The sequence below is a fragment of the Motacilla alba genome, chromosome 12 (genome assembly GCF_015832195.1).
Source record: "Motacilla alba alba isolate MOTALB_02 chromosome 12, Motacilla_alba_V1.0_pri, whole genome shotgun sequence".
Taxonomy (NCBI): Eukaryota; Metazoa; Chordata; class Aves; order Passeriformes; family Motacillidae; genus Motacilla; species Motacilla alba.
In genome coordinates this window covers 4,204,366-4,229,458 of record NC_052027.1, presented here as the reverse complement: position 1 = coordinate 4,229,458, position 25,093 = coordinate 4,204,366, and the positions used below count along the sequence as shown (strand labels likewise).

At 44.5% G+C, this 25,093-nt stretch overlaps 1 protein-coding gene across 25 annotated transcripts in view; it reads right to left on the bottom strand.

Annotated features, from left to right (window-relative positions):
• Positions 1 to 25,093, bottom strand: part of FOXP1 (forkhead box P1) — a 378,552-nt gene that overhangs the window by 75,055 nt on the left and 278,404 nt on the right. Inside the window, exon 1 of one of the 25 annotated variants that reach the window (XM_038149510.1) lies at positions 10,411 to 10,472. The exons of the other annotated variants lie outside the window; for them this stretch is intronic. The gene's annotated coding sequence lies outside the window, so the exon portion shown is untranslated. Of the gene's footprint in view, positions 1 to 10,410; positions 10,473 to 25,093 lie in introns of those variants that run through there. 25 annotated transcript variants of the gene reach the window in all.

Below are 25,093 nucleotides of genomic sequence, written 5' to 3'. Positions count from 1 at the left end.
ATTTATTTATTTTTACAAGAAATCGTCATCTGGGTCCTTTCCCTCCCAGAAAGCCCTTGCCTTCTGTAGAGAAATCCAACAGCCAAATATCCCACGCTGATGGGATCTAGACCCTATTACGACAGGTTTTTCAGAAAATTGAAGGAAGGCTCAGTGATGTGAATAACAGCACTAGACTCCTATGCAATTTTTACAGAAAGGCCCTACCACGATGTCTTTACCATTCCATATTCACCCAGCATACAGATGTCTTCAATTCTTTCATATTATGTGAGATACCATTAAAAGCCGCTTTCCATGACATTTCAGTGACAAACAGCTACAGTGATGAACTTGATAGCATTTCATATTTGCAACTGTTAACACGTTTCTGCACGGGCATCTTTGCAAGGAACCTGTACACTGTATCTGAAAGGATGATGTCTTGTTCAGATAAAACACTGACATTAAAATGACAGGCTGTCTTGGCCAAGGTTACACAAATTGTATTCAAGCGGATACCTAATGACAATGCTATGAATTCTGCAAGCTTTCTAGAATGTAATTTAGCTATTCAAAATAATCACTGCACTTGTGTTTAATTTGCAGACTACATGAGAACCATTTTGTCAGTCCCAGTAATGCAAGAAGACTATTTCCCTAGAAACCCACCCCTCTACCCTCCACCCCAAAAAAAGGAAAAGAAAAAGAGGAGAAAAAACAATAGAGGAAAAGACAAAACCCATATGAATTTTAACAGTAATATTGAAGCACCTTACTTTTCTATAGTTTTAAATCAAACACATGACAGCACAAAACTAAAAGCAGTAAAGGATATACTTTGCTAAAAAGGATCTCCTGTCATCTCATGTATTACAATAAAAGCTAATAATATGTTTAGCACTTTTTCCATGCACCACTTTTTAAAAAAAATCAGCAGACAATAGCTGATCAGAAGATAAAGGAGTTTTAAAAAAAAAACCTCCAGAGTAGTAGTAAGCAAGAGAGAAATGCAGTATTAATTTTATGTAACATAATGTCTTAATATGCAGTTTATCTTGACTTTTTCACATGATTTGTCCTGTCATTTGCATAGCAAGCTCTCATTCCTAATTTCACAGTCATTATGCACTGATGTCCTGATTTCTCAGCATCACTAATCTTGATGAACTAAAAATGGTTCCTGAAGGTCAGACGCATGTACAGCGCACATCTCCCCGTGTTGTTGTGTACATGTCGTGTGCCAGGGCCAGACACTGCCTCCAAAACATTTGCCTGAGCAGAGCCCAGCAACACCCCATGACATCCCATTAAAGCCGACATGGCGAGGTCCTCTGAGCACTCCCTGTGGCACAGCACGTTCCCACATCACTGATGGGGTCCAGGCTGGTGAGAACCCTGGCAAAAGGAGATTTAGTTACGGGACAAACACAGAACCACCAAAACCAGTGGCCATTCTCTCATGGCCAGCGCCACATCCCCTTGCCTGTGGGAAAGCCACCACCTCGCCATGCAGGACCAGCTCTGAGGACGCTGAGTCATCAGGATGGGTAATCCCATTAATTCAGAATATCTTAATCCGCAGTCTTTTACAAACTTTTCTGGGAGTAGAAAATTATTTAATTAAATCCTGCCGTCACTATCTTCACCCGAAAGCGTGACTCACCTTCATTATTCTCATCCCCAGAGAAGTTTACTTTACCCTGGGGTTTGTACTACCTCTTATTGAAGCTGGACCAGGCAAACAGAAGAGGAAGCATGCTTAAGTATGTTTTCTGTGCCCTTCTTGGAAGATAGACAAGACAAATACTCTTCAGTCAGATTTATGACGACAAGCAGGGATACAGACAGGAATAGGGTGGGGTGCTGTAAACCCTACACATCGGTGATTAATCCAAAGGGCTGCATTCTGCCGTCAGCTGGGCAGGGACAACTCCCATTCACTTCCATGGCCTCTCTGCACGTTTATCTTGGGACAGATCTGGCGATTAGGCCCTATCTTTGAAAACTGGCCACGTACTTCCAGTAACAAATCTCTTAGCTGCACACTCCTTGCTAGAACAGAAGCACTTAAGCAGAAAGAAAAAAAAAATCATGTATGTACTGCACACAGTCACTGAGTACAAGTACACTGAGTACGAGCTTGTGTTGGTCTGTTCGACTTCATTTTACCATCTGAAACCACATTTTCACACCACACCTGCGCTTCTAAAGAAGGTGCTGCCTTCCATTTATAAACACAGCTAACAGCCACATTTAGCCACGGCCTGTACCTCAGTTTATCACAAAAGCGACTTACGGAAACCTTGCACAAACAAATCTAAATGAACCAGAAACTATTGTGTTAAAAATTACAACACACATCCCGGACGAGTGCGGGCACACACATACGGTCTGAGGGACTTTAAATAGTTAAGAATGATGGCCTATATATCCACTCTCTTAACTCCCAACGTCCAACTTTTCCATGTAGCTAGTCCCTGGTAATACTAGGAATCAAAGGGCATGCAGCACCAGCAATAGGCTATTATAGCCCACACTTTATTACCCATTACTACCGAGGTCATTAGCGGTAAGAGTGATTGTACCGGTCTTAACCTATTGATCATTGTAACTACTATCATTTAATCCCGTGTTGAATGTCTGGAAAGCTGCTAAAGGCACACAAGAGAGAGTGCTTTAGTGATGAGAAATATAGCCAAAGCTTGGAAATTACACTTTGATTCATAAAATCTAGCCAGTGGTTTAAATCAATAGTATTTAAAACAGTCATGTAAGTTCTTAACTACGGCTCTCTAATATTTATGGGTCCCTTTTTGAGTGTACTCAGTCAAAACTAAACTTTATTTTAGATACTGTGCAATATACTTTACATTATGTTAGATAAAAAATATTTATTTCTGATATTTTGTCTGATAGTAAGAGAAACCTAAACCAAGAGCTATAAATTCATTTTAGATTTCTATCTCTCAGATGTCAACTTAAATGTGTTGCCAAAAAAAATTACAAACCAACTTTAAAAATGACTTAACTGTTTAAGTACATGAAAATGAGCATGTTTTATGAGTTAACAATGAATCACAGAAGGCAGTCTATGAAGAACTAAAATAATTCTGTCTTACTGCCTTCAGGGAGTTGAAGTTCAAATTAAACTACTGGCAGATATATTTAAAGAATGCTAAGTTAGCATGCAGAGAAGAAATCAATCTTTTATTTTTTCTTTCAAGTTGTTTATTTCTATTTTGCACTTGAAACATGATTGTTGTTATTGATATGATTAATGAACTACTTTTGGTATTGTTGACTGATAACAATAGGGTGTGGTAGATACCCAGCTGCATGTAAACCTGGCAGCAAAGGTAAAAATACAGCTGCAATTTGGCTTTGGGAGCTGTGCTAGTATGGACCTGCTGACATGCTAATACCATCAACGGCAAAAAATGTCTTTAATACTCACAATTGTCTTCGCTCACTCTTTCTGTTTCTCCCAGGGTTTTGCCTCTGCTCCTCTGCATCCCCCAAAGCCCTCCTGGCCCCACAGTCCCCTCTCAGACCCTCCCATTTCAAGCCCTAAAAACGCCCTGTTTCGGCAAGACCGGCCAAGGGAAACTTCCACAAACTTGGGCCAAGCTCCCCTTTAACTTCCCCACGAAATTACAGCAGGGATGCATTTGTCACTCCTCCACACAACCCAGACAAGGGTCACGGGGATGAAAATGATTTAGTCCTATTTAATCATCTCCATTCCCTCATTTTTGGTGATATTAATATAATTAAATACTAGCTAAATAATTTCAAGTAGTTTAATCTTGTATGAAGGGAAAAAAAAAAAGGAAAAAAGAAGAATGCCATTTTCACACCCCGTGCCTCCGATGCTGGATACGGCTGTAGTCCTGTTAACTGTCAGCAGGCATGCATGGAAGATGGGGAGGATTTCCTTAATTCATAAAGAATAACTCTGCCAGAAAATCCTTTTCTCCTGCAATCTACGTTCCAACTTGATTTCAGTCAGCCCTCAGAGCAGGCACCTTGGATTTCCAAACAGCAATTCTTCGGTTAAAGATTTTGTGATAAAAGTTAAACGGAGCAAAACAGCTGAACACAGAAAAGAACAAGTCGCTGAGGAACAGTTAAAAATACTGAACTACAGTAAAAATAGCTATGGCCAGGCAAAACCAAACAATGAACCTGAGCTGTCCTATTAGCAAGATATCAAATGCGATATTTTTAAAATATAAAAAAAAAATTCAGGCGAAACAATGCAAAACAGGAGAAGATAAAGCACTGACACCCTGGCAAGCAGAGAGGCACGATGCCACAAGCCAGAGCAGAGCCCAGCAAAATAAGAAGTGCTGAAGGCAGGCAGGACCTGCCTCCATCCTGAGACTAAAACCTTTCCGACACAATATTTCATCCTCCAAAATCCCAACACAAACGCCACTGTCGGAATTATTCACGCAGGAACTGCAGTGCTGGTTCATTATGCGAAATGGAATCTCACTTTTAGACTTCGTTCTTTTTCCATAATATAGCACAGCACATTAAGACAGGTAATGTTTATTATATTAATGTAAAATCAGCTAAGTAGTCTGTCATTAGCATAACTGTGCTCTCTGTAACAATACAAGTCCCTACTGTAAGAGGGAAAAAAACCTCCTTAAATTTAAATTAGCGTTTTACTATTGTAATTTTGTTTATCGTATTTTATCAGGAGTGAAGATCTCCTTCTGACCCACAGAAAGCAAAACGAGGGGCTATGCTGACATTCCCTGGCATGTCAGGATGTCTGCCGTCTTCTGCATTCTCTTCAAGCTGAGGAAAAACGGGAATATTTTCGTATTTGTTTACAGAATGAAACATCTGATCTTATCTTCCACTTCTCATGCATACCAGGTTTCTCACTAAGTGCCAGGATAATTGTTTCTGCTATAATAAATACCCATTTAATTTGCATAAAAATATAAAGTTTACATAAATTAAATCCTTTCTACATCTAACATTTGTCAAATAGAGACTAAACCAGAACATACACACACACATCCAAATACCTCTTTAAAGAGATGAGTGAGATTCTAAGCTTGAGATTACCATCATAATTTTTCACATTTCAAAAAGTTACCATTTTTGTTTCCATCTCTAGCATGAAAGGAAAAATTATATAACCTGCTGTACATGGTTTGAAACAGTGGTGATTTTATAATGATTCAGTTTAAAACTAAAAAAAGAAAAAAGGAAAAAACCCTGCATTTTTTTCCAGAGTTTAGGAAGGGAAATGTTAGATCAACATATTCTGCCAAAAAAGCCTCAAATAAACCAAAAGCAATCCTGCTTAGAAACATCCAAAATACCCCTAAAGCCCTTGAAAACCCCTTGAAACCCTCTCTCCCAAACACCCTTAATATACTGAGAATGATCACGGTGTCAGATTCCTTACATTTGTGTATTAATTCATACATGTATTATGGAGAGCTTAATTAAATAATAAAAGACCATGACTGAACCAGCAACATTTAATATGCCCAGAATTTCATGTGAGTGAAAGGGAAGTGCTATACAGAGGGGATTTTTCTTTTCTTTTTTTTTTCTTAGGGCAGATTTTAAAGAACTGCAACTCCCAACAGATTTCTAGGAAGGATGAGCCCTCTCTACACGCCTGGCTATTTTCTCCTGCAAGAATCAAATCCATAGCTGCCTGCTCTTCAAACCCAGGGCATTTGAGATGACGTACACTGTCGTGGCCAGCTGGAAAAAAATTAGTGATTCTTGAAAAAAAAAATCCACCTGGTTAAATCCTGCTGTTTATTTCCCACACAAACCAGAGCTCTGCTTAAACACTCGGGTTAGCTTTGCCACTCTGGTTCCAAGTGACGCCTTGATAACAGTTGTAAACTTTATTTGCTTAAAAATGTGCAGGTTTTCACACCTATGGCAGACACCTACAGCTGAACATCACAGCTAAGCACAACGGTGCAAATTAGATTCTAATGAGAAAACATCAGTTGCTTCTTTGACAATTTTGCCATTCACTGATTTACTTCTAATGAAGACGCACTCCAACCAGCCAGCTCGCCGTGTTAAAGGTCAAAGCACGTTCAAAAAAATGCCTCACAAAATCAAGGCAAATGGGAAACCCGCAAAGAAACCTTCTCATAAAGTGGCGTGGCAATTAGAGTAATTGTGCAAAAAGCCGTCTTCGGTAAAAAGTAAAAGAAATTAAGCTGCCACTACTGTAACAGGTTAGATGAAAATCAAAATTTAATGTATTCTCCCTTGTGTCATCTTGTTTTGTCAAGACATCAAATAGAATTGGAAAGTACAAAATAACAAGCCCTTGAGAAATCACAGAAGCCGACCTTTTTGATGTTGTTGGTTTACCTTGTTCTCAGTTATTTGAACAATGATGTTTCAGATTTAAGGGCAAGATAAAGCTTAAAAATTAAAACCCGTTGTCAGTTTTGGGAGGAGGGGTTGTTGTCCCTCCCAAATAACAGAGCACCTTACCTAATCAATGAAGGCAAATCCGTCCGAAACTAGTGCACAGAACAATTAGCAATTCCACTTATTTATTCAATATTCACTCTGGGTTCTATAACATTCATTCAACTTCAATATGACTACAGATCCTCCTGCTAGTGCAGGAAACCGCACTGGAAAGGTTAAAAAGAAAAAAAAAAAAAAAGAAAAAAAGGCTTGGGCAGAGATATTTACCAGTGCTGCTTCTCTCCCAATCTCTACACAGCCACTTTAATCTGCAGATTGAGTGTATGGTGGATTTTTTTCCCCTTCCTTTTAACTGGAAAGCGAAGCTGAACAAGTAAGCACCTTATAAAAACAAAACAGGACAGAACATTTTAACTGAACTACAGCAAAGTAGTTTCCAGTAATGCAGTTCTGCTTTCAATAAAACAAACAAACTGCTTAAAACCAGCCAAGCCTTTCACCAAACAATAACAAATTTAGCTTATGGTGTCAGGACTTTCCCACAATCTAGTTCTGCAGGTGTTGATAAAACTACCCCTGCTACCGCTTTTCCCTAGCAAAGAGGGGAGAAAAACAACACCAGTAAGTTATCCTGCTACTGAGAAATCTTTACAGAAAGTAAATCCAAGTGCTGTGTCCTCCCAGCTCACGTTTGTCTACAGCAGCTCTGAAGAGACTGAGAAATACAGCACAGAAAAGCACAGGAGCTTTTGAAACTACTTAAAACTTCTGAATGCAAAAATCCTTCTCCCCTTACCTTTCTTCAGCTGCCGGAGCATGTAATCACAGACACAGAAACCAAGGCATTTTGCATTGAAATAATAATTTCAGGATTTCAAAAACAACTTTATTCTCAAGCAACAAGGCTGCTTGAGCACTGTCAGGTTAAAACGGTGCATAAGAAATCGCTCTGACTGCCCTACCTCGCTTTCAATGGCTATAAATCCATTTCATCCTTCTCCACACAACTGTTGCAACCCTTTTCTTCCTTGCACACAACTAAAACCAACTCATCTCGCACAGACATCAGAGCCCACCGTCCATCAGTGCAATCATCCGTCTGTGACCCCTCTACCGTGGGGTCTGATCACTGTTCACACCCCAGCACAAATTTCAGTGTGGGGTTAAGAGCTACACTTCTAAAAGATGTGCAGGGTTCATCCAGCCCCTGAAGAACGTGAGGCACCCACACCTTCCTCTGAGCACTGAGGTCCCCGCAAAAACAGCGCAGGGATTTTATTTCTTCCCTGTCAATCCCATTGTATTTATGACTTCTCTTTAGTTCAGCTGAGTGACTGGTCAGAGCATGTCTCAGAGCTTTTTTTTTTTTCTTTTAAAGCAAAAATAACAGTGCTTAGAAAAGGGAGGGCACAATGGCACAGCACTGTAAAGTGAATGTTAAACAAGACAGAAAAAAAAACAAACCAACTGTAGCAAACAAAAAAAATTTCAAAGCAGCCCTTCCTATCATAAGCTTTCTGATGATTTATGGTTTACCAACTCAGCAAGGTTACGCAACACTGCATGCCTTTAGATGCATTATTTGAGTCAGTTGAGATTTAATTAAGATCACAGCCTCCAAAATCCCTGTCAAATGAAAATTCACAGAAGACAATACACTATATATCCTCATGCAGATAGTCTCCATTCCATGCTCTGGAATAACATAAGTTAATCCTCGTTTCTATGGTGGCAGACAAAAGTTCACTAATTTTGTTTTCTTTTGACACTTGTGTTGTTTTCTGTTTTATGTCATGAGATCATTCCCTTTTGAGAGGGGAGGGGAGCTGATATAGGGGGAGAAGAGGGAGAGCAATATGTCTGAATATGGCAGCAGATGTATTTTGACATTCTCACAGCTCTGCTGTGATGTCATCAAGTTTTCATATAATTAACCCCTGCCAGTAAGAGCATCCTTTTCTGACATCTGTCCATTGGGAAGAAGAGGAAGGAGTCAGAGAAAAAAGCACAAAAATTCCTGCTCTCGCACTAAAACCAAAATCAAACAAAATTAAATTAAGGATACAAAACAGCATTTACATCTTCCTTCTGTATCAGTCAGTGGCTTTCCCCAATTCATTATCTGCCCCAACTACCTCCTCACCTCCGAGGTGCTCTGAAACCACAAGCCACGGATGCCCAGCTCATTCCCAGCGCCTTCTCCTCCTGACGGTCCTGGTGCAGGGGAACCCCTTCACTGTACAATCCAGCTCCTCTATTTACTAAGCATGAGCACGTTAAATAAAACAGTATTTCTTACAGAGAAATTGCTAGAACTTTACCGCATTCCACTGTATTCCTATTTGCATTATCTTAATATCTGCTTGCTTATCTCATGGTTTAGAAATGACAGGTGCTAGCGGTCTTTTGTTTGACAGGCCACTACACAAATAACTGTCTTGCCTGAAAGGGCTAATGCACTACTAATGAACAATAAATCAACTTTGATTATAAAGTGTCAGACCAATCAGTTTGCAGTTCAGCTCTATCACAGTCTAGGCCAAGGCAGCTACTCTGTTCAGGCAGGACTCGGGTTTCATCTCTGCAGCCTTATCAATGAAATTTTTTGGACGCAGCCACAGGAGATCACTGAAAGCCCTCTGACAGCAGATTTTCCGCCGGCTGCGAGGAGAGGACAGAGCCTGCTTTTAGAGACTTCCTAGGCTGCTACTACAATAAATATACAATCAACAAAAGCCATTTCTTTACCAGACAGAAGCACACTCTAATGACATACGCACATGTGCACATGTGCTGTAGCCGTGACTTTTAGAGGCAAACAGAAATGCCTTTCAACTTGGTGTAAAAGATGTGCGAGATGCCTGAAAGCTCTGCACATTAAACACACTTACGAGGGGTTCGATCTGGTAAAATATAATTTAGCGGGCAGGGTGCTTACAGCTCCGGGGGGAGAGGAGGGTAAAAAGCCTCCTCGCCTACTACAGCTACTGCACATGCACAAGGCATTCCAGGATTGGGCCCGGGAGCATCAGGCATGAGAATCAGCTGTGATCCAAATAAAAGAAAAGATCTGAACATTTAAGTTTATTTATAAAAAGGCAAACTAGCGTACGCAAGTCGCTTTTTATTAGAAATAAACTTCAGCGATTTATTGTAGTTCACAACTCAACACTCACTGCTAGAATAAATCCAACCGTTTGGTTTTCATAAACAGATCTTGGTCACCCTGAATGATTCACACTTCCTGCCACCAAACTTGTTTTTATTTAAAAATATGAAATGGTAGCGCCTGGAACGCCGGCACACGCACCGAGAGGACTGTGTCGCGTTACCGAGGGGCATTTCCCTGCCACCAGCACAAGGACAAGTCACAACTCTCACCGCCTTCGGAAACAAGCTGGCTTTGAAGGAGTTAATTGCAGAGAGGAAGAGTGTATATGCACTTTGCTCTAAACTTACCACCCACTTCCTAAGGGTTCCCTCCTCCCCGCCACCACCACCCTCGAAATTTCAGCTCACTCGCACTGCAACGCTGACACCGAGCCCGGCCGCGCCGAGATCCCGTTACATCCATTTCGCCGGGGTTCACAGCACCAGTCAATGTCAAAAACAAAGCTCACTCACTTAATTTCCCCCCGGTAAATTGACTGGCGAATCCATTCAGCGATCCCGGTTCCTGACATTTAAACCTGACACTGTGTTTTATCCGGCTCCGTGCACTTTCCCTCCTTCCTCGCTCTTCTTCCCAACTCCAGCGCTGCGGCACAGCCCGCCCGGCTACGCGCACCCGCGACTGTCACGACAGGCGACACGCTCCGCTCATCACTTCTAAAAAGCCCCGGCGAGTTGCGGGGCGCACACGCTGTCCCTCCCCACCTCCCTCCCTCCCGCGGAGGAGCCGGGACCGCGCGGCTCCTCCAGGCCGCCGCGGCTCTTTCCGCCACTTTGCGCGGGCCTCCCGCCCCCGATCCCCCCTGGCGGGGCACCCACCTGGGCGGCGGCGGGCGGCGTGCGGCGCGCCGGGCCATGGAGCGGGCTGGCGGAGCGGCGGGCGCGGAGCGGTGCGGAGCCTCCGCGGGCGCGGGCGGAGTGCGGGGCGCGCTGCTCGCGGGCTGCCGCCGCCGCGCCGCCACCCGCGCGGCCCCGCCCTGCGCCGCCGCGCACACCCCGCCCCGGAACGGGGCGCCCCGCGGGCCGCCCCCGCCCCCCGCCCGGGCACCGCCGGCTGGACACCCCCCCCGGACCCCGGCGCGGCCGCGGGGCGGGGGAAAGAGCCGGCAAAGAGCGTTAGCGGCGCCCCGGGAGAGCCTCCTGCCCGCCCCGCAACTTTCTCGTCTCCCGCGGAAAAGTGGCTGTCGCTCTCCTGCTGTCTGCCCGACAGCTCTGCCACACAACCCCGGGATTTCGGTATCGGAAAAACAGAAGTGAGAATAAAAAAGAAACAACCACAAGGTGCTTCTGGCGGGAGTTTGCAGCAACGCGGGGCAGAGCGCCCGGCCTGCGGAGGGGAGCATCTCCCCTTCTTCCCTCGGCCGCGCCTGGTACCCGTGTCCCTCTGCCAGCCCTGCCCGCGGACATCCACGGCCACACGCACCGAGCCCTCGAGCTCCGTGCACCCAAAGCCGCTCTGTTTGGGTCTGGGGCACCTCTCAAACGTGGGGTACGCCTCACTCAGAATAAGCTTCACAAACTCAGGCGGGCGAGCTCCAAGAAATGCTTGTCCAGATTTCACCCAAACTCGACCCCCTGTTCATGCGCTCTCTCTAACGCAGGGATTGCCACAGACCTGGTGCCCCGTTTTCCCTTCCCCAAAAAGCTCCCATCCATAGCATATGCTGAGTTGGATCCCACAGAAATCATCGAGTCCAACTACTTCATCTCAGGCAGCAATACTTGGTAAAACCTCTCCCCCTATTTCAATTACAGTTTTTTTACCTTTCACATAGTTTCTGAAGACGAAATTAATGCAGAGAGTAACTCCTCAGTTACTTCATGTGCAAGCACAAGAGCAGACAGAAGCTGCCCTACACCATTCCCAGCAGAACCTCCCGTTATTTGCAGGAGTCGGGGCTGTCAGACAATAGCCCCATTAGTGATGCTGCTGAAGAACCTCACAAGAAGCAAAGACAAAGGACCCAATTTACTGACAACTTGTGATCTGATGTTAAATGGGATGCGATACGGATTGCTTTCCACCCTAAAGTGTTTTCGTGTCAGATAACAAATTTATTACTGGGATTTTTTTCAGGTCACAAAAATGTGACCCCACCCTCTTATGAATATTTAATAAGGGACTAAGGGCATCTTTTGCAAGACCCTAAATCTGCCAGAAACAGCCTACATGAATCAGAAAGTGCCTGCCTCTTAAAGGGGCACGGACGCCCTGAGCAGGTCAGCACAGACAGGGCATGGGAACAGCCAGGATTTATCCATGTTATAGCTGTGCAGAGTTAAGCACACACGTACACACACAGCCCCCGACACACCGGGAGCTCAGCAATAACATAAACCATAAAGCATGCAACACGCTAGTAATAATTATCACCTGTGCTTAAGAGAAATCCTTCCTGTCCTGGACTTCAAAGTAATCTCGAGGAACTTGGATTGCTTTGGGAAATACACGACAGAATACACAGACTTAAACTTTTCAACAGTTCTCTAGTGGACCACCTCCTCCTTCCTGCTGTATTTCTAAGAGAGTTGCTGTGGCAGCGTTCCCAGCAGCCCCGACGGCAAAGGAGCAGCGTTTGGAAGGCTCTGAGTGTTAACACACCCTGACCAGCTCTGTAGCCAAAATGAGCAGGGGGCTGCATGCCCAGGCAGTCTCTGCAGATCATCAGGGGATGCTCTACAGATCCTAGCTGCGAAATCTTTTGATCCATCTTGTTTTCCTCAACAGAAACTTCTCACCCAGACAAGCCTCAATCCTATTCTCACATCATCAGTTCTTATTTTCCAGTATCACCATATCCAGGCACACAGCTCAATCCAAGGCCAGTGCCCTCCTTCTGGCCTGGTCACCAGCTCATCCCACTCCTGTGAGCCAAGCTCTACACTACTGTATTTGTAAAAAAAAGGGGGATTCTTTGCTCAAGGCATTTCTCTTCTTTCCAGGGGCAAAGAAAAAGCGTAACATGTCAATGCAAGCCCAAAGCTGTGAGAGCTACACGTGAAGCAAAAGCACAGTGCTGGCTCTGGCACTGACAATTCTCCCCAGCCTTGGGCAAGTCACCTAGGAGTTTTGGTGGCTTTAGTTCTTTTTTAATGTCTCTGATGTTGAGGATGCCTCTTTCTCTGAGAGCTCGGTCAGCAGTGTTTCTGGCCTGGCTTTGCAGTGGCCTGCACCATTTCAAGGCAGTCAATGGCCCCGACATCTCTGCCTCCTCATCTGCAAAACGGGGATAATGTGACTTGTTTCAGGATCTTCTGTAGACCAATATTTGCAAAACACTTTGAAAATTGAAAGGTGCTGTCTAAGCAGTGAGTGCTGGCCACAGAACCTGCAAGCCGTATTTTTAAAGCGTTTTATACCCTTTCATATAAAAGCTTCATACCTGCAAGCTCAGCCAACATCTGCTCGGGGCTAAAATCTTCAGCCTTAGTAACAGAGATGGTAGCACTTGTTAAGCAAGGTCACCATGAAATATAATGCGTTTCTAAGCCAGCAAAATATTTTAAAAGACCAAGAAGAACCATAAACTCCCACTTTAATTCCATTCAATTACAAAGAGTCATCACAGACAGAGACCATCAGACAGGGATATTCAAAACAGAACACATAAAGTAATACATTAAAAATAACTGGGAGAGAGTGTGGCAGGCTAGATGGCTATTTTGGCACTCTGTGTCCATGGGATCTGATCCATATTAGGTGGTGGTATCTTTCACCTAGGTGGAAGAAAATTATCAATGGATACTAAGCTCTAAGGTCCAAGTGAGAGAAATAGATCATGAATTACGACATGTATAGTGGAATAAATGATTTTGCTATGCCATTATTTTACATGAACACTTTATTCACAGACTTTTGCAGGTACCTATCCATGGGGAGACCTCAGACTTGCCTACAGAAAAGCCTCAGCTGCCTGCAGGGCAGGGAAGAAAAAAAGAAAAGACATCCACAAAGTGCAATCTTCTCTAACCAGAGCCAACCTGCCCTAAATGAGTCAATTTTATGTCTAGTCCTAATACGAAGCAATTTCTACCTAAAACAGCAATACATCTGCACTCAGTCCTTGAGACGTTCTCCTGAGCAGGCATGGCCAAACAGGTCCCACTTTACACTCTGGCAGCTGGTAGTGGGCCAAATCCTGTGCCCTGCTTCCCAAAGAGAAATTTGGGAGCAATTCAGCTGAACTTCGGTGCCAGCACTCCTGTGGCACAGGGGAGCCCACCCGCCCAGCGGGGCCACGCCGAGCCTGGCAAAGGCGAGTGCCAAACCAGCCTGCTCAGCACTCGGACTGGAGCCACGGGCTGCTTAAAAACCAAACTGCTGTTTGCAGTTCTGAGGGAAAAAGGCCATCTCGGATACTATTCCCACTCCTGGATCCCCAGGCCCATTTTTGTGGGGTTAAATCATATTTTCCTGTTTTGAGAATGCTTCATTTTCCCTTGTTGCTGTTTGAAAGACCTACAAAAACAAATGGGGAAAACAACTGACTAAACAGGAAACAGTGAAACTTACAACCCACAAAGTGCTGAGAAAAAGGACAAAGTAAACAGTTTTTTGGGTCATTTTTAATAATCTCAGCTAATGCCCTCATGGTAAAATATCTTCAGGCAGAAATATGATTTTTAGGCTGATGGTGTCTAACAAAACAGAACGCCAAAGCAATTAACATTTCAGTAATCCTTGTGTCTCTGTTACTCTTCTTTTTTTTTTGATGTGAAGCTGTCATTTTTCTTACTGGCCCCGCAAATTCTGCACGAACAAGTCTCTTTAAATCCTCTCAGTGTTGTACAATGGTTTAAATTTCACTTCATGGCATGCTTTAAATTACCATTCACATCTTCATTTAATGCATCATTTTATAATGCCAGTGTTACTAGTTAATTTATATATACACAGCAGGATGTGTCAACATTCAGGTGAGTTATGAATATGATTGTACAGGAGTTATGGAAGACATTTCAGCAAAATTATGGTTCCCTCTAAACATAAAAATATTAATAATGAATCAAACATCACAGGTAAACAACAAATTTTATATAATTGCTCCCCCCATGCTTCTAGATAAATAAATAAATAAGTATGGCACCATTTTTGCTGTGCATTCATATTTGATTGATCTTAATAAATTGTCATCTCCTTTCCTAATAAACTGTAATCTCTTGTTTCCGCCACAAAGTAAAATTTATTAGCACACTCTTCTACCAGCAGGTCTGCATCACTCACAACACAGTGTGCAAATTGTTCCACGTATGCTTGGGCATTATTCATAATTTATTTTTCTGCCCCAAAGTACACAATATATTGAGAGGTAATCACCACTAACTGTTCTCAGTTACTTTCCTTAATTATGTGAGATGACATTTATGTCACGTACAGCAGAGGAAATGCTGCAGTTTCCACTAAAACTCTTTTTTTTTTTTTTTTTTTTTTTGCCATGGGATGAAACACAGTGTTCACACAGAGAAAACCTTCTTAGGACAGGAAAGACTGGAGGTGGTATCTGGTAGGAGATGGGAACACACCTCCACTTGAAAAGAACAAGCCCTGTCTACCAAAATAACCCACTGGGCATGACAACAGCGATGGCTCCGAGAGGAAAAGTAGGTGTTTTGTCGTGATGTTAAAGTTGCCATGGTAAGAAAAAAAACCACAGAATGAAACATCAACAAAACAAATGTCAATCAAACACATTTTTGCCTGTTAAGTATTAACCAGTGAACTCCTGGCCACCCCAGATCATCTCCTGCCCGGTGTCCCAGAGCAGCCACTCCAGGCTCCCCAGCTGGGTGTTTTGGGCTGGATCACCCCAGTTTGGGGCTGGTGTGGAATGCAGGGCTGGAAGCGCTGCCCTCTCCTGGTAATCTGCCTCTCTCATCAGGAGACTTAATGCTTCACCTCACTCACAAAGGATCCTCTTTAAAAACCCAGGTCTGCTTCCACAACAACCCAACCTACACACACGAATGTATCACCAGAGATATAAATTAAAGTAAAACTGATTAACTGTGGGTCCTTTTAGATAGGAACACCTGCCAGACCATTGTGCTCACAGTCCAGGAGTGCTGAGTTCTGTATCCTGGCACTCCTGTGAGAACACCCTCCATCACCACCGGGCATTGTCATTTTTCGCTCACTCTGTTAGGAATATGTATCAGAGTATTTTCAATATATTTCAATAAAACAACTTCTTAGCAATAATGGGCCGCTGTTCCCACTTCAGTGGTCCCCAAGGTTTCATGATACAGTTTATTTAGCTGGCTCACAGTTCCAAGTTTTCTTCCAATATTCAAAAGCTATTTTTAATTTTTTTAAAGAAGGCAGCCAAGGGAAAAGCTTTTTCTCTTCTTTAAAAAGCAGAACAGTTAAGTTGATACATGCAACAAAACAACTCAGATTATTTCCTTGAGAGGTGTTTAGTCAACAGCCCTCGTGGTTAGATAGGAGTGCACAGAAAAGCTGTGACACTGCTGGTGCTACACAGGGATGGAGTTTGGAAGCAGCACTGGGATCTCTGCTCCTGCTAGAAAAAGCACTGTGACTCCAGGAATCAAATGTACTTGGAAAAAACAGCTTTTTAGGAAGCAGGGCTTGCTGAGGACATGTCCTCATGACCACCACCCTGTGATGCCACAGTGTGCTTCTCCTCCTCCTCGCTGCTTCTGGGTCAGGAGCAGCCCCTCACTAAGCCTGGCAGGATGGGGAATGGGAGGGGAGGAGGAGGTGTTGTTGTTTTGGGAAAACAAGACTGCAGGGCAGGAGAAGCCCCAGCCTCAGCACAGCCATGCCCTGGCCTTTGGCCATGTCAGTCATTTTGATGGTGCACATCTGGTTTCACACGGGCGACAAACAGGCAGCCGTGCTGGCTAAGCACACAGCCCAGCCACAGGACTTTGCTCCCCGATCCCTTGGGGTCATCCCCCCGGCTCAGAGTCCTTTGTGCATCACTAAGCAGGGCTCACTGCGTGCTCTGGGCTTTCCCTTTGTACTTCACTCCAGCCCGTCACAGCGCAATGCCACGATCTATCCCTTCATTCCAAATAAACTGGCCCAAACTCAATTCAAGGACAGGGCTCTCCCTCCTGCTTCCCTCCTCCTGGCAAATGCAGCTCCTGTCTGCAAGCGTTACAACCCATCAACATTTCCTATCCAAATCCAGCTGCTGCTTATTCTGACCCTTTCCCCTCCCCGACCCTGAGCCACAAGAAAAGAGAGGATGCTGAGAGGCAGCAGGTCTTGGAGCTGGAGAGGATGCGGTACGGCAGCCAGGACCTGCTCCTTTGCTGCACCCATCATGGCAAAAGATAAACAAGTAAATGAAATAATTTTTCTGTGGTCCCTTAAAAACAAAAAAAGTGGCTTCCTGTAGCAAGAGAAATCCCTCAAATGAGTCTAAAGATTTTGGGTTGGAAAAGCACAAACTCACTGCAAAGTGTGTTAACAGGAGAGGAATACTACAAAAATTGATCTCTGGTAGGAGACAAAAATTCTCTGCCCTCAAACACAGCCGCTTCTGGGGTGGAGGGTGGCAGCAACTTCACCACACAGAGCCCTGAAGGAATTCAGGACACCTGAGGCACCAAATCCTTCACTCCACTGAAATTGCAGGGTGATTAGGCAGAGAGAATGTAACTATCCAAACTGTAATTTGGCCAGCACAATGGATTTAACACCCCTATTCTTGGGAGGAAAAAAAAAGTACTGTATTTGAAGTTCAAAATCTAATTAACTATTTGAGAAAAAGAATTCTGTTTCTGAAAGAAAATTCCTAACAATATAAAGAGAATTAGTGCCAAAGTTTTTGAAGAACTGCATAAAATGGTATGAAAAACGTATGATATTGTAATAATAGGAATGACTGGATTTGCTCAAATGTTCCTTATACCTTATAATACAAGAATAAAATACAGTGTAAATCCTTCTATCTACGTAAGTTCCCTGTACAGAAAAATCTCTCCTTTAATAGGTTTACACCTTTAACATGTATTAGTTTGGAAAAGTCCTAGGGTATAATTACACATCTTGGCTTGGCATATTAATAGCTGTTCCCTTCATTTACTGATTTCTTTTACTGGTCAATTTGCTGTTTTACTACATTGCTCTTACAGCTTGGCTTCCCCCCTGTGCAGGGAAGGGCAGAGGGGCCAAGCTGGCCACGGGCTGTGTGTGCTGCCTTGGGGAGGTGGCTTTTGATACCTTGAACCCAGCCATCTGCATGCACACGCTCGTCTGGGATGTGGCATTTGCATCCAAGTTTGCCAGCAAGCTGCAGGTCACAGGCAGAAGCAAGCTGAGCTGCCCTCACTTCCAGGAAAATCTGTGCAGAAACACACTTTACAGGCCCAGGAGAGAACGAGCCAAGCAGGGCTTCTCCAGGGCTGGATGCCACCGTGCTGGTCTCCCTCCTCTGCCCCCCAGAGCACCTGCTGCTGCCCAGGCTCCTGACCCTGCATCCCTCCCCATGGCATTTCCTCCCAAATTCCTTCTGCCACCTTGCATCCCTCAACACCTTCCTTGCTCCAGGCTTTTGCTGCTGTCCCAGGTTTTGCTCTCTGCTCCCCTGGAGCTCTATCCCTACTGCTCCTCCTCACCTTCTTTCTCCTCATGGCTTGACAGACCTGGAGGGATGCTCACCTGGGACAGGATGCTCGCCTCGCTCCATCACACACCTGGGAAAGGACCATTTTCCCTGTGATGGACAAGGGACACACCTAATGATCCGTGCTACCAGTCTCCACAGGTTGTCTTTGCATCTCTCCACATTTGCTAAGCCTCTGTCCAGTTTCTCCAGGTTTCTCGACAGCTTAAGGGTTTTCTTGTGTTATAGTGGAGCCATTCAGTTAATGGCTTCTCAGCACTGCCATTATAAACCAGAACTTTTCAGGTGTTTATTACTCAGCTTTAAAAATTGGCTCTGTGCTGAAATTTGGCAAACGAAGTGTCAGCCTAGGAGAAAATTTTATTTTTTGCCAATTTTATAGTCTAAAAAAAAAAAAAATGACCCCACTTTGGCCTCCATAAAAATGCAGCTTTTGCTGCCTCAATGACACTGGTGAAGTAACAAGTCAATATTGTAATAGTGCCAGCAGAACTGAGTGATTTAATGCCTAAAATTGCTTTGAAGGTGAAGAGTGCTATTGAGCTGCTAATTATTAACTATTATTACTGATCCTGCCGCACAACAAAGATGCAAACAGACAACAGAGGGAATATGAGACATCACTGAGAAAACAAGGCAGAATGGGAATGAGGGTCCAGTGCTGAACACAGAGGAGCTGGAAAACAAGAGTCAGGAGTCTGGGCAGGGTGGGATCCTCCAGCCAACACAAGAAGAATTAACTGATATAGAAATATTATTTTTCGTTTTCCAGGACAGCATTTCAAACACAAATAAAATACAAATGCCACAGTGTAGCCTGCTCCATGCCAAAGCTAGCAATGGTGTGGGATCAAAATCAGCTCTAAACCAAGCTGAACTGAGGTCAGTAGGAACCTCATATTGCTCAGCTGAAGCCAAGAGAAACTTTGCCGTTTAATCCAATGTGTAGAAGACAGAGCTCTGAAGGTGCTGAGGACAGGTGACCTTACCTCAGCTGCCCAGCAGTCAGACATCCACACAAAAATGGGCTGAGAATTTCAAAGATCTCAAAAGACTTACATCCTCTGAATTTTCAGGATTCTTTCAAATCCTGTATGCACAGGAATAGCAGCATTCGAATCACAACCCCCAAAATCTGACCTGGGTTGATCTGACTTGGCTGTGTGGAGGGAAATGTAAGTGATCTCCACTCAGAACATGTCCAGCCACCCACTCCACTGTGTCACCTTCTGAGGGGACTGTGGCTCTGCAGCAGAAAGGTGACAGAGTGAGTATTTGTGCTCTGAGGGAAGAGTGAGGACCAGGAGCTGAGTGAGGCCAGGGCACGCTGCCATTTGGAATGTGCTGTACCAAAGCAGCCATGAAAAGTCATCGGGGCTGCTTTCAAACACAGTAAAAAAGGAAAAAAACCCAACCAATTTATCTTTCTGGAAACTTTCTGCTTGTCTAAGTGGCAGCTATTTAAATACAATTAACAAGCAAATGATTTTAAAATTACAATACATTTAGTAAGGCAGCATCACAAACAATTTGCATCTCATTAAAGTGTTTGAAGCTGCAGAATCAACCTCCCAAAAGGGCTGCACATCAAGTGGGAAACACAGTCACAGTCAACAGCTTCTGCACTGTCCTGTGACACTGGACACACAGTGGGAGGACAGCAGAGGGGGGACTCAGTGTCCAGCTGAGCTCCTGGCTGGGCCACCCCCGTGGGGAGTTCTGGCCACGGCTCTCAGCACAAGGACGGATGCCACAAGCCACAGCCTTGCTGGAAGTGGGTGTAAAACGAGGAAGGAAGGAAGGAAGAGGGTGTGTGTGTGCGTGTGTGCATGTGGGATGGGCACTTTTTAATATACATTCATGAACAAAGAGTTTAAAGAGATTTCAAGCTACTTACTCAGCTATATATATGTAATCAAAAGTTTATAGATTACCCTGCCACACCTTCTGAGATTAGTGCTGGGTTTGGGCACACATTAATTCCCAGGAATCTCCTGCAGAACAATCCCACACCGGTGTGTGCAGCAGGAAAAGCCTCAAAGAAGTAACAGTCTGAAATGCTTCCACTTCACTTTCAACTGTGATTCACTGTGGTGGCTCCACGGAACCCAGAGGATTCAGAAGCACTTTCCAGATCACAGACTATCTCTCCTCGTGCCTTTGGCTTCCTTTAGGAAGCCAGGCTGATGTCCTGCTGGATCCATCCTAGGATACAGGTTTTGCTGAGCACAACTTCAAATGGGTACCTGTGTGGGCCAGGGCTGCTGGTTTTGCTGTCAGTGCAGCTCCTGCCATGCCAGACCCTTCTGTTCTAGCCCATGGGGAGGAGTGACCTGGTAGGAGGCCGGTGGGAAGCTACTGCTGATGGGTGGGAAGGAATATACACAAGATCTCTACAGGTGATGCATGAACTAATTCCTAGATGAATGAGGAATGCAGCTAAACATTCTTAATTTCACTTATCACAAGACTTGAAGGTGAGGGTGTCCACAGGAGATGATGTCCCTGAATAAGTCACTTCTCACAATCAGCCTCAAAGCTGACACTGCCAGCACTGACCTACACTCCAACCAGACCTTCAATCCAAATACTTGCTCCAAAGCACTGCACGAACCGAAAAGGCACAAACAACACCTTCCCTAGAGTTCAGCCCAAGTTCTGAAACAACCTTTCACTTGCTGTGCCTCTGGCTGCACGGGCTGTGGAGCTGCACTGAGAGCTGTCGAACGCTGCGCAGCGCGGTTATACACAGCGCTGGCAGGGGAGAGCGAGACCAGAGATTACAATTGAATCTGCAGAGGAAATTCGGGTAAGTTGAATTATCCATCTGGAAGCTGGCCAAGGGCTGGGACTACTCCCAGAAGAAGCGACGGGTTTTGCTCGTCCTTTGAAAGGCAGCACCTCTGAGCTGCCCGTGGCTCTCGCTCGCTGCTCCTGCAAGAGCAGGGCCAGCACATCCTCTGTGCTCCTCCTGGCAGGGAGGCTTTCCTGGGATCCAGGGATCTTGTCCTGCTGCTGAGAGACCCGTCAGGGGTGACAAGGGGCTGAGGGCACTGATACCCTGCAGTGTCTCTGCAAGGGGTGTGGCAGCTTGAGACTGGGGTGCCAAATAAAAAGTGAGATGGAAAAAGGAACTAGTAACAAAAACTACAGGTAAAAGCAAACCATCAGGTGCACTCTCTGCTCCGGGCACTGCACACCAGAGAAGCTCCAGAGCCCTTTGGGTGGTTCTCGGGTCTCTCCATCCCCGGTGTCGTCACAACCAGTGTGTGTCACCCCAAAACTTCCTGCCCAGAGATGCCACCAACTATTGACACAGGCCTCGTGTGCTTCTTTTTCAGAGCTGTGGTTTTGTCGTTCGTCAAAACAGGATACTATTTAAATGTACAATGTTACGATTTAAACAAAGGTGAAATAGTTACTGCTGTTTTAGCAACCAGACATCAGGCTCTGCTCAAGCACACACATTTTTTTTTTGTTTTTAAAAGACCTCAGTCCGCTTTGCCAGCACGCTCTCCCTGCAAACCTGGATGTGAAGACAAGTGTCTAAGCAAAACAACACTCACTTTCTATGAATTACTGAACATGTGTAATTCATTTATCTGTAATATTGTGCTAAACTCAGCTCCAATTAAACAAACGAAAACACCTGCTTAGCACACATAGATCTTTCCATACCTCAGGGGAAGACACATCAGCGTGCTCTGTAGTACAATCTGGCTCAGAAGCCTACACTAACAATGCAAATCTGGGATTTTTCTTTTTTTTCTTAAATGCACATAGGCAAGGAGATAAAAAAAAATACAGAGAGAGATTTTGGGGATGGAGTATTTGTGTTTGGTATTTTTTATCTATGGCACGTGCAGTTCTGTGATACTTAAGTGCTCACTGGGGGCTTTTCATGGGCAGCTGCACCTGAGGGCATGCATCACTCCAGGGAAAAAAGTGGGATAATGAAAACTTTAAAACACACTTAACTGGCCCCAGATATTATGATACTGTAAAACTACCAAAGAGACCTTGCGTTGACAAATTTATTGAGCTAGGGAGAAGAGGTTTCCTTTTCTTGCTTTGCTTCTGGACCACAGGCATCCAGCAGCTCCACGGGACTTCCCTGCTGTCCCCCCACATGAACGGGTCAGAAACCCAGTGACACACAGTGAAAATCACAGTGACACACAGTGAAAATCGCAGTGACACACTGAACAGGGTCACCCCAACACGGGGGCTGAGACCACCCCTGGCACCCCAGATGTCCCAGCAGCAGAAATGAGTCACGGCCTCATCTGACACACATTTTGGACCAACAGAGGGGTGTCCCTTTGGGATGCCTTGGAAAGAGGGGTGCCACGGTTGGTTTGGGAGCCCGGGCGCTTGGCTGGGTGCAGCAGCTGCCATCAGCAGAGCCTGCAGCCTGCCAGATCCCCTACACTTAACTCATTTCCTATTCTTTACTCACTGCCTGCAGACAATAGGCTGTCAATCAGATCCCCACCAGAACATTTACAATTATCTTCCCTCTCCCGCACCTCAGCATGGCCCCGTGCGAGCGGCTCCATCCCAAACTGTTCACACACGAGCCATTTGCAACTCTTCCGTCCCCAAAACTGCCCCGACTCCAGAGGCAGCTTAGGAAATTGAATTTCCTCGTGTTTTCAAATAAAAGTACTATGGTGGCAAAGCACAGAAGCAAAAGAGCAGGCTTCCTACAGGTGTGAGGCAAAAGCAACGAGGAATGGAAAACCTGCCTCAGTAATTACTGAAGCATTCTGGGCAAGGATGAAGGCTGTTTACTGCCTTTTTTTTTTCCTTTTTTTTTTTTTTTAAAGCAAAATCAAAGTTACAAACTGAAAGGGGTTTTTTTTTAATTATTTTTGTTTTGTTTTTCTTCCTCTTTTTTTATTTAGGACAGGGTGGTCCCCCTCTGCTCACTCCTGCAGAATTAGCAACAAACCACCACCACAATTGTGCAGCTGGCCTTGTGACCATTGCTGAGCTCTCCCAGAAGAAATTGGTTTGTTTTTCCTCTGGGTAGACACAGCTGAGTGAAGGACTCAAAATGAGCACACTTTCCAAGCAAAAAATAACAGTGATGCAAGTCATAACCATACCTTCCCTTGTAGTGGCAGTTGCTGACAACGTGATTTAAAAATATCTGAACTATGTTCTGCATGATGTTAATGGTTCTATTCCAGAGAGAAATCCCCAATACCTTCGGGGCACTTTCCAAACACTGAAGCCTGAGAAACTGTCCAGGATGGGCCCACTCCTAATAGCACTGAAATCACTGCCATTGCTAAATTAGGAGAAAATCTGTACAGTCATCATTCACTGCACTGTGACTTCACTGATTTTCTGCTCCACTGTCTGCTCAAGGGTCAGCATGGTTAACAGCGAGGAGATATTCCCTCTCCTATTAATTGATCTGGACACATCTTTGATGGCTGTCAAACAGAAAGGTAACTAGTGACATCATGGCTTTTTTTTTTTTTTCCTTTTACTTTTTAACTCTTGCACAGAAAATTTCTACGACCTTTTCTGATGAAAAATAACCTGTGTGATATTTCCCCTCTCCTTTAAAATGTTTATCCTGCTCCGAATCTGCAAAGTGTGATATCATCAAGGAAGGTCAAGCTTCACAGGAGCTAATGGCTCCGCTGTGTGCTCCCACCACTTTGAAAAGACGAACAATAGTCCCTCAAGTGCTGCTGCCAGTGGCACAGCAGCAATTCACCATGGAGGGTGAGAAATCTGAAATTAAAATAAACTGCTTAAAACCTGCAGATAGAGGGGGGGGACGCAGGAGAGAGAATAAAACGGGACAATCTCTGAACCCAATCAACAAAGCGCTCATTGTTCCAGTTTAAGGCAAGTAACACAGCAATAAATATTGAGCCAAGGAAGTTAACCTGTATCCACAGCCTTTGAATAAACACCAAAGCTGAAAGTAAAATCCATGCCAGGCCTTTGGCTCTTGCCAACTCATGCTTTACTCCTTCTTGCTTGGCTTTGTTTTTCACTTTTGGGGATTTTCTTTGCCTTCTCTCTATTCATACCTTCCTGTAGGAACTCCTTATCATACAGGAAAAGGACAAACAGAAGGAACTGCCAGCACACAAATAAACTCAGTTGTGCTCTGTAAATCTACCTGGCTGCAGGTAACTGGGAAGAAAATGGCTGGGAAATTCAGGGGTTCACAGCCCCTGTGAAGCCAGGGAAGTCCCCAACTCCTTCCCACACCCCTTCTCCCCACGGTGACCTGATGCAATCCTGCAGACCTCTCTAACCATCGAATCCAGCTCAGTGTTTTACCCTGCAGGGTAGCAAAGGCAGCATGAGGCATCTCTGCAAGACACAGGCACGTTCATCTCCCTTACAAAAGTTTGAGCATTCAGCTCTTGATCTGAGTACAAATAAACGTCCTGGTTAGCTCTCATTTTTCCTCAAGTGGTTTATCCACTCCCGTGCCAACACCTCAGCCAGTAATACAGGTTTTCACAGCAAGTATTAATTCTGGCTTCACTTTTAAATCACATTTTCTTCATTTGAGCATATTATATTCCACAGAACGAGGCGTGAGCATCATGCAGAAGGCATTCTGGTCCACGGTTGTGAATACAGCTGTGTAGGCAGAGGAATATTTGTTTTCCAAGTAATTTGTGCACATTCACAAAATTACAGCTGTCTGCAGTTCTCCCGAAATATCTGTCCTGATGTTTACAAGCCATAAAATATAATCTGCCTTTTCTGCAGTTCCAACCAGTAAAATTGGTAATTTATATATTTATATGTACATCATTATTTTTCTTACAGATTGGCTACTCCCCATTACATACTGCCCATGGTTTTTTTTTTCCCCAATGAAAGATGGGAAACGTTTCACGAGAATTTCTGATTTTTGCCTT